Source organism: Microtus oregoni, unplaced genomic scaffold, assembly GCF_018167655.1.
Source record: "Microtus oregoni isolate MIOR12 unplaced genomic scaffold, Mior012 000036F_ref0000092, whole genome shotgun sequence".
NCBI lineage: Eukaryota > Metazoa > Chordata > Mammalia > Rodentia > Cricetidae > Microtus > Microtus oregoni.
The window spans coordinates 4,075,911-4,091,990 of NW_024543095.1; the positions used below are offsets into that span (position 1 = coordinate 4,075,911).

Consider the following 16,080-nt stretch of genomic DNA (forward strand, 5'->3'; position numbering starts at 1 on the left):
TTATGCTTTAAGTGAGAAATAATTTAAATTTAAGGGAGATGGAAAATGAGCGTAGGGATTTTCTTCATCTCTTTTCTCTCTCTGTCAACCTCTTGTGTAAGCCAGAACAGGTAACAAAACAAAGATAATGTCTAGGTGTGGTGGCACACAGGTCAGCTATTTAAGAGCCTTGAAGGAGGGCTGCATGTTCAAGGTCAGCCTATTACTTGGTGATCTGAAGGCCAGCTTGGGTAATTTAGTGAGATCCCATCTCTAAATAAAAATTAAAACGGTAAACCGGGCGGTGGTGGCGCATGCCTTTAATCCCAGCACTCAGGAGGCAGAGACAGGCGAATCTCTGGGAATTCGAGGCTAGCCTGGTCTACAAGAGCTAGTTCCGGGACAGGCTCCAAAGCTACAGAGAAACCCTGTCTCAAAAAAAAAAAAAATTAAAACGGTAAAAAATGGTCTGAGAATGTAATCCAGCTTTCTTAGAATATGCAAGGTCAAGCCCAGCATACTCAGGAGACAGAGGCACACAGTTGTGTGTGAGTTCAAGGCCAGCCTGGTAGAGTCTGAGTTCCAAGACAGTCAGGGCTACACAGAGAAACCCTGTTTTGAAAATATAAAAAAAAAAAAAAACCAAAACAAACCAAAACAACAACAGCAAAACATTATGCAAGGTCCTAGGCTCAATCATGATTACGGAACAAACAACAACAAAACAAAGAAAATAATCTTCACACAATGCTATTATGTAGTTTGCAGTCCTTATTGGGGCAGTGAAGAGGTCTAATGGTCTTGGGTTAACACATTTTCTCTCAAATGAATAACAGGTTACTGTAGCTTGCACCTTTTACTGCCAGGAAAAGAAGCGTAAGACTTCAATAATGTTTTCAGGTTTAAGAATAATTATGCACCAGGCAGTGGAGGCACACGTCTTTATTCCCAGCACTCGGGAGGCAGAGGCAGGCAGATCTCTGTTGAGTTCGAGGTCAGCCTGGTCTACAGAGCGAGTTCCAGAACTGGCTCCAATGCTCTGAGCTGTCCCTTAGCAGTTCCCCTGGAGAGCAGCTGCAGAGGAAGAGCTGCCAGAACAAGACAGGGCCCAGATGTGCGTTCTGCTGGGAGCACAGCAGTCCTGTCTCTCCAGCACAGCAGCACACAAACAGAACCTGCAGCAGAGCAGAGGCTATGTGCGGCCTCCTCAAGTCCTCCGAGAAGTTACAGGACATCCATGAGAGGTTCTGGGGGATCACCACGTTCATCCGACAACAATGACTAGCCCTTGAAAACTATTTCCAAAAGTCTGATTTTAGAGACAAGAATGAGGTCAATCCAACCTCATAGGCATAACTGCATCTTTGGGTACTAGTGTTCTCCTTTGTTGTATTTTCCTTTTCTAATACAATTTCTGCACATCTCAAATACTGAAATATTGAGCACAAGTGAAGGAGATGGAATGCTGGTTTGGGGTAGGAAGGTGCCTTCTCTCCTTCTTACAAATTCAGAGTCTTGCTCAGTGGTGGAGGTGCATACCTTTGACTTAGCACTTGGGAGGTAGAGGCAGGAGCATCTCTGTGAGTTTGAGGCCAGCCTGGTCTACAGAGCGAGTTCTAGGACAGCCATTATTACACAGAGAAACCTGTCTTGGGTGGAAAAAAAAAGCAACCCTCCTTCCTGGTTCTGCTATCGTGAGTGCTGGGGTTACAGTCACGCACTGCCTGGCACACAAGGCTATTCTGTACTTTAAAAAAAAAATAATTTCTCTCTTCCATGTTAAATAAACAAATTAAATGTATAAACATACAAAAATAGCCTTGGAGGGGTTCTGTGGGTTATGGGTGGATATTTACTATTTTAAAAGATTTTTTTTTTTGTTAAAAGCCAGCAAGAAGGCATTGTGCCGGGGAGGTTAAATTAACCACAATTTCTACCATCTAGGCGCTTAGTCTAGTAGGTTTGGGTTCAGACCCAAGGCAGTATAAAGGTACGAAGGCCTTTCAAGAATGCTAAAACAAACAAACAAACAAAGTGTCCAGGGGAGGAAAAGTTGAGAGCTGAGCAAACACGTTTGATTAGCAACAGTTCTGTTCTATGAACCGTGGATTTGTATTCTGTTTTGGGGCAAGAAAGCAAGGCTTAGAAATTAGTGCCTAGGATTTGTTTTCCTTTAGGCAACCTCAGAGTTCGAAGGTGCCTTTCGTTTTAGACCATCAGGACCCCGGTTCTAGGATTGGCTGGATGCTAATTTGCTCTTTGATTTGGGCCGTAAGAATTAGGCTTGCAAATGAGCGCTCTAGATTTGTTATCCTTTATGCAGCAACTGGGCTCCCCGGAACAGAGAGAGGCCTTTACTGAGTTCCGATCTCGCTTTCTCCGCCAGTCTTCTGTTGCAGGCCAGACCATGATCTGGGCACGGCCCCTTTAAAGGAGCCTAGACGACGTCAGGGGTCTCTCCCGGCTGCGGAGCAGGGGCGGAGCGACCAGCACAAGGGCTTCTACGAAACCGGGGACGCCTCTGCGTCACAGCGCCCGCAGCCAATCATGGTGGAGGCTGGCGGGACGCATTACTAAGGCGACGGGCTGGACGCCTCCCCGTTTCGGGATGAATTAGCGGCGGGTTCTGCTCGTAGGTTGTGACCCCCGTGGAGTCGCGGTCTCTCTCTGGTGTCCCCGCGACGTCGCGCGGTTTCCCCGGCGTGTCCCAGGTGCGCGGCACTCGGCGTCAGGTGCGGGTTTGGGCGCGGGGAACATGGCGGCGACCAGGGGATTCCCCGAGTGGGCGGAGGGGGAGCTGCGGCGTGGCCGCTTTTCCTGAGCGCTCCCTTCCTCCGGTGGCCCCCGGGGGACGGTCACTCGCGGGAGTTGGGGGAGGGTTAGAGCGAGCGACTCGAGAGAGGCGGAGGCCTCCGGAGCCGAGCGGGCTGTGGGACAAGGGTCGTCTTGTGCCCCGTCTGTGCTCACGGACAGGCACCTTTTCGTCCACGCCACACCTTGGCGGCCCCGGGAGCTGTTGGGTCCCCAGACACCACCTAAGGTGTGCCAGATCCCAGGTGCACAAAGCTGGCATATCCCACGTGGGATACCCACGGGAAAGCTGTCCAAGGCTCAAGCCGCCTGTTTGCCGCGGGTGCTAGAGGTGTGCACCAGGTCTAGGTAGCAGTGCCACCGAAGGAAAGGTAGGCCACTCTAGAGGCTGACGTCCAGGCTGGCTGATTTTTCTGTCCGTCTTTTGAGACGTGCTCTTGCTAAGGGCTAGCCTTCCAACCCGTGGTTCTTCTTGTCTCTGTATTGTACCTTATAATTGGTGCGAAAGTAGGCGTGGTACCTGGCAGGTTCTGTCCTTTAGGTTGTATCTTAACATCTAAAATTATGTTTGACCAGAAGCAATAAAGACAGAAGGTGTTTTCTTGTGGTTGTGAAACTGTTTGGTTTTCTCGACCTTTGCTAAAGGATTAGTTGCCTTTGAAGTTCACGTTCTGTATTCGGTGCGCTTTGAGTGGACGTAGACAAATCTGAGTTTTGCAATTCAGTTTAAGTTCCGGAAAAGTGTTGAAGGAATGTCGGCGAAGGGATTACCAAGATAAATGCTTTTCATTCACGTCCTTCATGTATTTCAGCAAAGAAACATCTTGTCATAAAAAGTTTTAAGTATTTGGACTATCTAAAAAACTACTCTTTTATCCAGGCGGTGGTGGTGCACGCCTTTAATCCCGGAACTCGGGAGGCAGAGGCAGGCGGATCTCTGTGAGTTCAAGGCCAGCCTAAACTACAGAACAAGTTCCAGGACAGTCTCCAAAGCTACACAGAGAAACCCTGTCTTGAAAAACCAAACCAACTAACCAACCAACCAGAAAAAACAAAAACAACAACAAAAAACTATTTTGATGATAGACTTTGCAAAATTTGTGTATTTAAAAATGTTATTTTTATTTGCCTATTTGAGGCTGGTGAGTTTATATGCATCATGCAATGTGGAGACCTCCTGGAGCTGGAGTTACAGATGTTTTTGAGTCACCTAATGTGGGTGTTGGGAACCCAACCCTGACCCCCTAAAAGAGCAGTAAGTGCTCTTAAGCGTTGAACTATAGCTCCAGCCCATAAACTTGTGCATGTTTGAATTAGGAAAAGAATTTAAAATTTATAGGTGCACTTGGCTTCAGTCCTCAATAGCTACTGTCTCAGGAGTGCCCAGGGTGCGTCTGGCACTCTGATTTCCACATAGCTTCTACCTTAAGTTGAACAAATGTTGGGGTTGCTCTTTTCCCACCAAGTGTAAAGACTGGCTGCTGCAGATGGCAGGAGGGGAACTCTTCTACACTGAATCTGGGGAGATAGCATCAGTTTGGCCTGGTGTTGAGGTTTTATGTAGTGATAACTAGGTTGCTTCTTAAAAATACGGTAATTATGTAACTTCCGTGGGGTGTTTTGTCTCTGAGTGGAGAGGACAATTCTTGGCCAAGCAGTCTTCATTAAAGTTTTGTAAGGGGGCGGGGCAGTGCATCTAAAAGACTTACAAACAGTGGTAAGAATTGACGTGTATTAGTACGCTCTACTCTGCCTGGTGGTGTGTCAAGGGCCTTGTGTCCACTCACTTGTTCAACGCCAGTGTAAAGTGATTGCATCAGCAGATGAAGAAACTGTAGCAAATGACATCGGTTGTCCTAAACCATTCAGTTAGCTTTGTGAGTCCACCTTGTGGCCGCCCACACCTGTCTTTTTTTTTTTTCCTGTCCTGAGGATTAAATGCTGAGGCTTGCATATGCTAAACAAGTGTTCCATCACTGAGCTATTCCCAGCCCTTTTTTATTTTGAGACAGGGTCTCATTGAATTGCCAAGATTAGCCTTGAACTCATTCTGGAGCTCAGGAAGGACTTGAACTTGTGATCTTCTTTTTGCCTTAGCCCTCTGAATAGCTGAAATTGCAGTCCTGCACCACTGGGCTGGCTCCTGTGTTCTTCCATACCTTCACTATATGCATCCAAGTGTATCATATGCTAAGGGGAATATGTGAGCTGAGTTTTCAGGGTCTTTTACTTGTTTTTTTTTGTTTTTTTTTTGTTTTTTTTTTTGTTTTTTTTTTTTTTACAATTTTTTCTACTTATTTATTATGTATACAATACTCTGTCTGTGTGTATGCCTGCATGCCAGAAGAGGGCACCAGACCCCATTATAGATGGTTGTGAGCCACCATGTGGTTGCTGGGAATTGAACTCAGGACCTTTGGAAGAGCAGGCAATGCTCTTAACCTCTGAGCCATCTCTCCAGCCCAGGGTCTTTTACTTGTATAAACAATTATGATTCATTATTTTGGTATCCTTCATTATTTGTCTGCCTACAATTACTTTGGTTAAGTAGTATATTAATTCTACTTTTTTTTTTTTTGTTTATTTTCTGAGACAGGGTTTCTTTATGTACCAGTCCTGGCTGTCCTGGAACTTGCTTTGTAGACCAGGCTGGCCTTAAACTCATAGAGATTTGCCTGCCTCTGCCTCCCAAGTGCTGGTATCAAAGGTGTGTGCCACCACCACCCTGCTTACTTTGTTTTTAAGACATCAATCTCATCTGTAGGACAGGATGATTTGGAACTTGATCTGTAATCCACGATGGCTTCAAATTCTAGGCAGTTATAGACACTCAGCCTTCTGAGTGTGAGGACTCCTGCTCAGCTTTGATGTCCAATACGTTTAAAAACTATTTTAAAGCAGAGTTGTAACTAATACTACCAGGAAACACAAGTTTATTGTTTTAATTTTTAGTAGGTTCGTTTGTGTTGGTGTTTGTATGCGTGTGTAGGGTGTGTGTAGGGTGTGGCATGCACGTGTTCATGTAAAGGCTTTATTTTTGAGAAAAGGGTCTCACTGAACCTGATGCTTATTGATTGAGTAGACTGGCATCCTCTTGTTGCTTGGATTACATTAGTGCACATGCTGCTAGATCTGAGATTTTACTTGGGTGCTGGGGCTCTGAACTCAGCTCCTCATGCTTGTGGAGCAAGCACTTTACCCACTGAGCCATCTTCCCAACTCTGCCTAAGTTCTTTGAGAGAATACTTTGATGGATAAATTTAAAAACAAACAGACTGGTTTTAGTATAACTCATTACTAAACAATAAGCTAATAATTTTCTTAGTCTTTTTTGTTTCTGTTTTTGATTTTTTTTTTCCCCCTTGAGTCAGGGTTTCTTTGTGTAGCCATGGCTGCTGGTTGTCCTATGTAGATCAGGCTTGCTTTGAATTCACAGAGATCTGCCTACCTCTGCCTCCTGAGTGCTGGGATATTTTCTCAGTCTTTATAGGAAAAAAAAATGACATAAAAGTGGCTGTTATTTCATTGTTTCATAATTCTATCTGGAATCTTTCTGCCTCCTTGGAATGTAAAATTAATTCCTGATCTAATCCTTGAGGTCAAGGAGAGACCCAAGTTCAATCTGAAGATGTGGGGAAGGAATAGATGATTAACTTACAGTGATAGGCACAGAGAACTCTGGGAGCATGTGCTGGGATGAACCTAGCTAAGTGAGGAAGGGAGCTAAGCAGAGCATGAGGGAGAGCAGCCTCCAGCAGTGCATAGACAGGAACGCTGTCATGGCCGGATGAATGAGAGAGTGTGTATCCTTTCAGGGAGAGATACAGGAAGAGTTAGGTCCAGGCTGGGAATTCTCGATTAGGACTGATTTTATGCTCCTGGCAGTATGGATTTCACAAGAACTTTAAGTCTAGAACTAAACTAGACTTGTGCTTTTCTGTCAACTGGCCAGCTGGAGTTGCTGGGAAGAGGAACCTCAGCTGAGAAAATACCTCCATCAGATGGCCTGTAGGCAAACCTCTAGGTCCCAGTCTTGATTAATGATTGATGTGGAAGGGCCCAGCCTGCTTGGGAGTGGTGTTTTCCCTGGGCAGATAGTCTGAGGTGGATAAGAAAGCAAGCTGAACAAGCCATGGGAAGCAAGCCAGTTAGCAGCGTTTCTCCTTGGCCTCTGCTTCAGTCTCTGCCTTGATCTCCTGTCCTGACTTTCCTCAGTGACGGACTGTGACGGAGTTGTAAGTTGAAATGAACCCTTTCTTCCCTAATTAATTTTTGTCATGTTTTATGGTGGCAGTAGAAATCTTAACTAAGACATGGAGTGAAATGATCAGCTTTCTGTTCTGCTTCTTTATTTATTGGGTGTTTTTGAGGCATGGTCTCACTCTAGCTCAGGCTGGCCTGGGCCTTGCTATGTAGCTGGCTTCAAGCACAAGGTTATCCTCCTGCCTCAGCACTTATCAAGTGCTGGGATTACAGGCTAACATGAGGTGCCACACCTCGTTATGTTCTGGAGAGGTTTCTTTGGTAACAGAATGTAAAGAAGAAACCAGTTAAGGATCATTTCATAATCCAGGCTTGGTGGTTTAGGCTGGATGGTGTATAGGCTGGATGGTGTATATATAGGCTGGATGGTGTATAGACTAGACGTTGTGTAGGCTGTATGGTATATAAATAGGCTGTATAGTGTATAGGCTGGACGGTGTATAGGCTGAACGGTATATATATATATATATATACACATATATATATACATACATACATACTGGATGGTGTATAGACTAGATGGTGTATAGGCTGGACAGTGTATGTATAGGCTGGATGATATATATAGGCCAGACGGTGTATAGGCTGGACGGTGTATGTAGGCTGGATGATATATATAGGCCAGATGGTGTATAGGCTGAACAGTGTATATATAGGCTGGATGATGTATATAGGGCCAGATGGTGTATAGGCTGGATAGTGTATATATAGGCTGGATGATATATATAGGCCAGATGGTGTATAGGCTGGATAGTGTATAGGCTGCCCAAGAGCTGGAGAGAGCTGAGTTCAGATTCCTTAAGTTTGGAAATCAAAATAGAATGTGAGGTGAATTAGGTATGAAGAGCAGGAGCGTGCGAGAGGCAGAGGTGGGACTCCTCTACAAACTAAGCGTTATATATTTTATAACTAATGCTTGGAAATTGAGGCGCTGTTGACTGATATAAGGAGAGGCTAGCCGGATTCTTTGTGAGGGTACTAAGGGAGTGAGTGGAAGAACCATCTAAGATAGGTTTTGGGAAAATTGAATATTGCTAGGAGAATGGGTATTAGGGTGCCTTCCTTCCTTCCTTCCTTCCTTCCTTCCTTCCTTCCTTCCTTCCTTCCTTCCTTCCAGAATGGGTATTAGGTTGTCTCCCTCCCTCCCTCCCTCCCTCCTTCCCTCCCTTCTTTTTTTTTTTTTTTTTTTTTAGTTTTTCGAGACAGGGTTTCTCTGTAGCTTTGGAGCCTGTCCTGGCACTAGCTCTTGTAGACCAGGCTGGCCTCAAACTCACAGAGATCCGCCTGCCTCTGCCTCCCGAGTGCTGGGATTAAAGGCGTGCGCCACCACCGCCCGGCCCTTCTTCTTTTTTAAAACAGTGTTTCTCTGTTTAGCCTGGGATTTCCTAGGGCTAGCTCTGTAGACCAGACTGGCCTCGAACTCAGAGATTCGCCTGCCTCTGCCCCCAAAATGCTGGGATTAAAGGTGTGCATCACCACCCCGTTGGATATTTTTCTTATATTAGGCTTTTGTTGTTATTTTGAGACCAGGTCTCATGTAGGCCAGGCAGGTTCTGAATTCTCTCTGTAGCTGAAGCTGATCCTTTGCCTCCAGCTTTCAAATGATGGGATTATAGACGCGTCCTTCCACCCCCAGCTTATTTTGAGTGCTTATATATTTGCACAGCAGTGATTTCAATGTGGAAACAGCCACTGATGAAACGAGGTGGTTGTAAATGGATCATGCAGATGTTTATAGCACTACAATTACTCAGTGCCAACAGTACCACAGTGCGGGGGGGGGGGGGGGGGTCAGTTAGGGGTCAGTTAGGGTGAAAGTGCGAACTTGCCACAGTTGGAGGATCTTGTTTCTTTTGAGCATGCTGCGGAATCATAAACAGAAATCAAAACTTGCAGATAGATTAAACAGATTTATTTGAATGATTCAGAAAGCAATGATTTTATAAAAGTTGATCCTTTAGTGTGTAGTTGCTGATATAGACCAGTGGGAAGTCATGTTGATAGGAGTGTGACATGGTTCGTACGTACAGTCACTTTGACATGTATGGCTTTGTCACTCCTACCCGAGGTGCTTTGGTCATAGTGTTTCATTTTTTTTTTTTTCCAGCAATAGCACCTTAACTAGGATAGGGAGAAAAGATGGAAAGTAGGGGTAGCTGAAACACTTTTTTTTTTTGCTCCTCCCTTAGAGTCAGGGCCCTGCTACACAACCCAGTCTAACCTTGAATTATGCCAAGTCGTGCAGGCTGGTCTTGAATTCCTGGTCCTCCGGACTGCTTACTTTGTGCTGATTGTAGGCATGTGCCACTCTGTCCAGCCTGTGTTCTTCGCTTCTGTGCCTGCATGCCTGTTTCAACTCAGTGAAAATTTAAAATATGTGGTACTCTTGTGGCTTTATTTTGAAGGGGTTGCTTGAACAAGAATAGTCCCTGTATTACAAAGTATGCCCAAAGTTTCTGAAGACCCATGTGGAGTATGCCTTCCTGTGATTGTTTAGAGCCATTCTTTCTGTGGTGTGGGATTTTTAAATGAAATCTCCCTTTTGACTTTCATGTGCTACTGTAGTTTTTTTGATTATTGGACAGTCTATATGCTTCATTATATAATTTTGAAATTTAGTAAAAATATATACCCCCCCTTTCTGATAGGGTCTCTGTGTGACTAGGCAGGCCTTTGAACCAAAGTGCCTCATCCTCACTAGTGTTGGGGGTGCATTGTGAGCCATCACACCTGCCTAACACTTAAGTTGTTTAGTAAAGTCAGTTGATTAAGGAAAAAGTGATACTTTGTGATCTAACAAATAGAGCTTGCCTGAAGATCATAGTGCAGAGCTAAGCCACAATTAGCTACAGAGGCCTGGCAGTGGTGACACACACCTTTAATCCCAGTCCTTGGGAGTTCTGTGCCTCTAATCCCAACACTAGGGCTGTGGAGGCGGAAGGATATGACTTGGTAAAGAGAGGAATATAAGGTGGGAGGAGACAGGAGCTCATGGCATTTAGTCTGAGGACTTGAAGAGTCCATGGAGGTAAGAACTTTAGTGGCTGGCTGCTTTACTTCTCTATCTTTCAACTTCTACCCCCAATATCTGACTCCAGGTTTTTATTGAGACCAGTTAGAATTCACAGTACGTTTTTGTTCTCTTGCAGCCAGGCCTTTGTCACTAGCTTTACTTATGGTTTAACTTCTCTTTCCTTCCGAGAGACTAGGTATACTGGAAATTAGATGTCCTCTTTGCTACTGGGATGAAGAGTTCTTGTCTATTGAAGGTAATAGTCGTCCTTGGAACTGAGTCTTCATTCAGTTCAGGTGTTCCCAAAGCTAGATTTATTTATTCCTTTTTGAATCTAGAGTTTTGTGAGGAAGTCTTATATTCTTACTTTGAATTAAGAATGCTTAATGTCTGATTCTGTCTTTGGGGACTATCCTTAAGACTTCTCAGGGTCTTTCTACCCACCGGCATTTACTAGGCATTTCTAGATTGGTAGATGTTTACATTAGTTTCCTACAGCTGTTGTACTAAGTCACTACAAACATATTGTGGAGACAAGCACTCTGAAATCTTGTTAGTCAGCCAAGATCAAGAGTAGCAGAGCTGTGGCATGGTGTGTTTCTTTGGGACTGAACGGCTGCAGGATTGGGCGGGACAGAAACCTCTGACGGCTGCAGGATTGGGCGGGACAGAAACCTCTGTCAACAGTTTATAAGTGAAGAAACAAGATTAATTGCCTAAAGTCACAAAGTTTGCAAATGTCTGTTACTTTCTCTTACCTCCTTCCTTTCAAAACCTAGGAATATGCAGAACCAGGTACAACAATATGTGCTAGTGGTCCTAGCACTTTGGAGGCTGAGGCAGGAGGATTGGTACATTGAAGCTACTCTGGGTCACATAGTGAATTCCAGCTTACTCTGGGCTACATAATGAAACTTGTCTCAAAACCCCAAAACATACACACACAGCCAAGATACAGTTTTGCCATAAGGGCTCATTCTGTCACCCTTGATGGGCACATTCCCTCCCCTGACTTCTTACAAGTACCAATCTGTTTTTCGTTTTTACAGTTTGGTCATTGAAGGAATGTTAGACTCATGGATTTAAACAACATTCAGTCCGTGGGATTGACTTTTTTCCACCCCTATTTGGCATAATTCTCTCTGGATTCATTGTCGTTATGCATGAGTTTGTACTTTTCTTACCCTTGCATTCCTTAGTCTTCTTAGCACTCCTTCATAGGAGTGTGCACACTGAAGGGCATCTGTGTTGTTTCCAGTGTTTGGCTCTTAGAAACAAGCTGCTATGCACGTTTGTGTATTTTTGTGTGTGTGTGTGTGTGAATGTAAACTTCTACTTCACTGGAGTAAATACCCAGCAGTGTAATTGCTGGGCCATATGGAGGTTGTGTGGATACTTGGGTTTATTTCTGAACCCTCAGCTCTTTTTTCCAGATCTGTTTGTTTTTTTCACGTCAATACCACACTATCTTCAATGGTGTTGCTTTGTACTGAGTTTTGAAAATAGAAACACAAATCCTGTTTTGCTCTTTAAAAATAATTTATTTCATTTTTTACTTATTTTTCTGTGTGTGTATATGTGCATGGTGTGCGGAGGTCAGAGGACAACTTTCAGGGGTTGGAATCAAACTCGGGTCATCAGACTTGGCAGGAAGTACCTTTACCAGCCATGCCATCTGGCCTGCATATTTTATTCTTCATTAAGATTATTTTTAACTTATTTTTAGTTTCTTACACGTCTATATTTTTTGTTTTGTCTCACTCTGTAGCCCAGACTGTCTCAGAACTCACTGCGTAATCCAGACTAGCCTTGGATGTGGAATCCTCCCCCTCCACTTGCAGTGTGCTGGGATTCTTTGCAGGGCTGTGTCACTATGCCGAGCAGTCTATATTAATTTTAGAATTAATTTGTCGATTTCTACACAGTAGGCTGATGGGGGATCTGACAGGAGGTGCCTTTTATTTCTTAAATTGTACAACCTTCACCATGATCAATTTTAAAACATTTTGTTGTCCTAAAGAATCCCCATGTGTCATGTGTATTAATAGTGACACTTCTGCCCTCTTCCAGACTCTCCTTTTCTCTATGCAGTTATGATCTTCTTTTCCCTAGATTTGTATATCCCAGCCTTTTTATATAAATGGACTGATGATATATTGTGCCCTCTCCTCACACTTCTCCCCTCTGTTCCCTGCCTTTTGTTTAGGGTCTATATTTGTAGCCCAGGCTAGCCTAGAACTCACTGTGTAACCCAGGCTGGCCCTGAGCTCGTGGATATCCTCTTGCCTCAGATTCCCAAATGTTGGGATTACACATCATAATGCCTAACTTTATCTGATCATTTTTGAATGGCTTTTCCCCTTAGCACAATATTTTCAGGTTCCTGTGCACAGTGGCACAATGTGCTTGTTTGTTGTTATGACAAAACAGCATGACCAAGGTAAATAATAAAATCTTTAATGGGACTTATAGTTTCAGAGGGTGACGAGCCCATGATGGTGGGCAGAGGCAGGCCAGCAGGAACAGCCAAGAGCTCACATCTCAATCTGCACACAGGAGATGAGAGAGCACGCTGGGAATGGTACATTGTTTTGAAATCTCAGAATCTACCCCTAGTGAAACATCTTCTCCAGTAAGGCCACACCTCCTTCACCCTTCCCTAACAGTTCTATCAAATATTCAAATACGTGAGCCTGTGGAGGACATTCTCACACCACCACACATGGTATACTATAACAGCACGTAGTTTTTTTTCTTTTGCCAAACCATCTTTTATATGGATAGTGCCACATTTATTATTATTATTATTATTATTATTATTTTGGTTTTTGAGACAATGTCTCATCCTGTAACCTTGACTGGCATGGGATCTACTGTGTAGACTAGACTGGCCTCAAGCTTGAGTCAAGCTTGAAGTCTGCCTGTCTCTGCCTCCTGAACACTGGTACTGAAAGTATGTACCACCACACCTAGCCAGTCACATTTTATATATCCATTCTTCACCTGGTGGGCTCTTGAGTTGTTTTGCTTAGTGACTGTTTGGAATAATGTGGCTGTGATCATTCATTTACAAGCTCTGTATAGGTTTGTGTTTTTATTTTTTTCTTGTATATACTTAGTACTAGAATTGTTGGCCCACAGGGTAGTGGTATGTAACTTTTTGAATAATTATTAGATTGTTTTCCAAACTGGTTGTATGAGTTTACTGTCTTGCCAATGGTGTGGCCAGGTTTCCATTTCTTAGCATCAGAACTTGTTTCTATTTATTTTGTTGTTATAGTTAGTTCTTCTGGAACTATCCTTGTGGACATGACCAGAGGCATGCTACAAATCTAGTTGCTTATTTCAGGCTGACAGTCAAAATACATGGTCACAGCAAGTGATGAATTGTTTTCAGAAGCTATTTTTTTCATCTTTTGTTATGTATGATTGTGTACTTATTTTTCTAGGACTTACTAGTATTTTATAGAAAATCTTAATATTGCTGACTATTGAACAATCTTTACACCCTGTATTAAAACAGTTTTTAATATTATTGAATTCCTTTCTAATGCTTTCTGAAGGTTTTTTGTGTCTCTGGTACTTTTTTTTTTAAATTTATTTATTTATTAAAGATTTCTGCCTCCTCTCCGCCACCGCCTTCCATTTTCCTCCCCCTCCCCGACCAAGTCCCCCTCCCTCATCAGCCCAAAGAGCAGTCAGGGTTCCCTGCCCTGTGGGAAGTCCAAGGACCACCCACCTCCATCTAGGTCTAGTAAGGTGAGCATCCAAACTGCCTAGGCTCCCACAAAGCCAGTATGTGCAGTAGGATCAGAAACCCATTGCCATTGTTCTTGAGTTCTCAGCAGTCCTCATTGTCCGCTATGTTTAGCAAGTCTGGTTTTATCCCAGACTTTTTCAGACCCAGGCCAGCTGGCCTTGGTGAGTTCCCAATAGAACATCCCCATTGTCTCAGTGTGTGGGTGAAGCCCCCACGGTCCTGAGTTCCTTACTCGTGCTCTCTCTTCTTCTGCTCCTGATTTGGACCTTGAGATTTCTGTCCGGTGCTCCCATGTGGGTCTCTGTCTCTGTCTCCTTTCATTGCCTGATGAAGGTTAATATTCAGGAGGATGCCTATATGTTTTTCTTTGGGTTCTCCTTATTTAGCTTCTCTAGGATCACTAATTATAGGCTCAATGTCCTTTGTTTATGGCTAGAAATCAAATATGAGTGAGTACATCCCATGTTCCTCTTTTTGGGTCTGGCTTACCTCACTCAGGATAGTGTTTTCTATTTCCATCCATTTGCATGCAAAATTCAAGAAGTCCTTGTTTTTTACTGCTGAGTAGTACTCTAATATGTATATATTCCATACTTTCTTCATCCATTCTTCCATTGAAGGGCATCTAGGTTGTTTCCAGGTTCTGGCTATTACAAACAATGCTGCTATGAACATAGTTGAGCATATACTTTTGTTGTATGATAAGGCCTCTCTTGGGTATATTCCCAAGAGTGGTATTGCTGGGTCCAGGGGTAGGTTGATCCCGAATTTCTGAGAAACCACCATACTGCTTTCCAAAGTGGTTGCACAAGTTTGCATTCCCACCAGCAATGGATGTGTGTACCCCTTTCTCCACAACCTCTCCAGCAAAGGCTATCATTGTTTTTGTTTTGTTTTTTTTTTTGTGTGGCCATTCTGACAGGTGTAAGATGGTATCTTAAAGTTGTCTTGATTTGCATTTCCCTGATCGCTAAGGAAGTTGAGCATGACCTTAAGTGTCTTTTGGCCGTTTGAACTTCTTCTGTTGAGAATTCTCTGTTCAGCTCAGTGCCCCATTTGATAATTGGGTTGATTAGCCTTTTACGGTCTAGTTTCTTGAGTTCTTTATATATTTTGGAGATCAGACCTTTGTCAGTTGCGGGGTTGGTGAAGATCTTCTCCCAGTAAGTGGGTTGCCTTTTTGTCTTAGTGACAGTGTCCTTTGCTTTACAGAAGCTTCTCAGTCTCAGGAGGTCCCATTTATTCAATGAGGCCCTTAATGTCTGTGCTGCTGGGGTTATACGTAGGAAGTGGTCTCCTGTGCCCATGTGTTGTAGAGTACTTCCCACTTTCTCTTCTATCAGGTTCAGTGTGTTCAGACTGATATTGAGGTCTTTAATTCATTTGGACTTGAGTTTTGTGCATGGTGATAGATATGGATCTATTTTCATTCTTCTACAGATTGACATCCAGTTTTGCCAGCACAATTTGTTAAAGATGCTCTCTTTTTTCCATTGTATACTTTTGGCTCCTTTATCGAAAATCAGGTGTTCATAGGTTTGTGGGTTAAAGTCCGGGTCTTCTATTCGACTCCATTGGTCAACTTCTCTGTTTTTATGCCAATACCAAGCTGTTTTCAATACTGTAGCTCTGTAATAGAGTTTGAAGTCAGGGATGGTAATGCCTCCAGACAATCCTTTATTGTATAAGATTGTTTTGGCTATCCTGGGTTTTTTGTATTTCCATATAAAGTTGATTATTGTCTTCTCCAGATCTGTAAAGAATTTTGATGGGATTTTGATGGGGATTGCATTGAATCTATTGATTGCTTTTGGTAGAATTGCCATTTTTACTATGTTGATCCTCCCAATCCAAGAGCAAGGGAGTTCCTTCCATTTTCTGGTGTCCTCTTCAGTTTCTTTCTTCAAAGACTTAAAGTTCTTGTCAAATAGATCTTTCACTTCCTTGGTCAGAGTTACCCCAAGATATTTTATGCTATTTGTGGCTATCGTGAAAGGTGATGCTTCTCTGATTTCCCTCTCTGCTTCCTTATCCTTAGTGTATAGGAAGGCAACTGATTTTTTGGAGTTGATCTTGTATCCTGCCACATTACTAAAGATGTTTATCAGCTGTAGGAGTTCTTTGGTAGAGTTTTTGGGGTCTCTTATGTATACTATCATATCATCTGCAAATAATGAAAGCTTAACTTCTTCCATTCCAATACGAATTCCCTTGATCCCCTTATGTTGTCTTATTGCTATTGCTAGAACTTCAA

General features: G+C 43.3%; 1 protein-coding gene across 3 annotated transcripts in view; it reads left to right on the forward strand.

Moving 5' to 3' along the window:
• Positions 1–2,547: 2,547 nt before the first annotated feature.
• The window catches only part of Lclat1 (lysocardiolipin acyltransferase 1), a 118,963-nt gene continuing 105,430 nt past the window's right edge, over positions 2,548–16,080 (forward strand). The window contains exon 1 of one of the 3 annotated variants that reach the window (XM_041631287.1): positions 2,548–2,711. The gene's annotated coding sequence lies outside the window, so the exon portion shown is untranslated. Of the gene's footprint in view, positions 2,712–6,966; positions 7,026–16,080 lie in introns of those variants that run through there. The other 2 variants (XM_041631286.1, XM_041631288.1) reach the window with 2 other exon arrangements.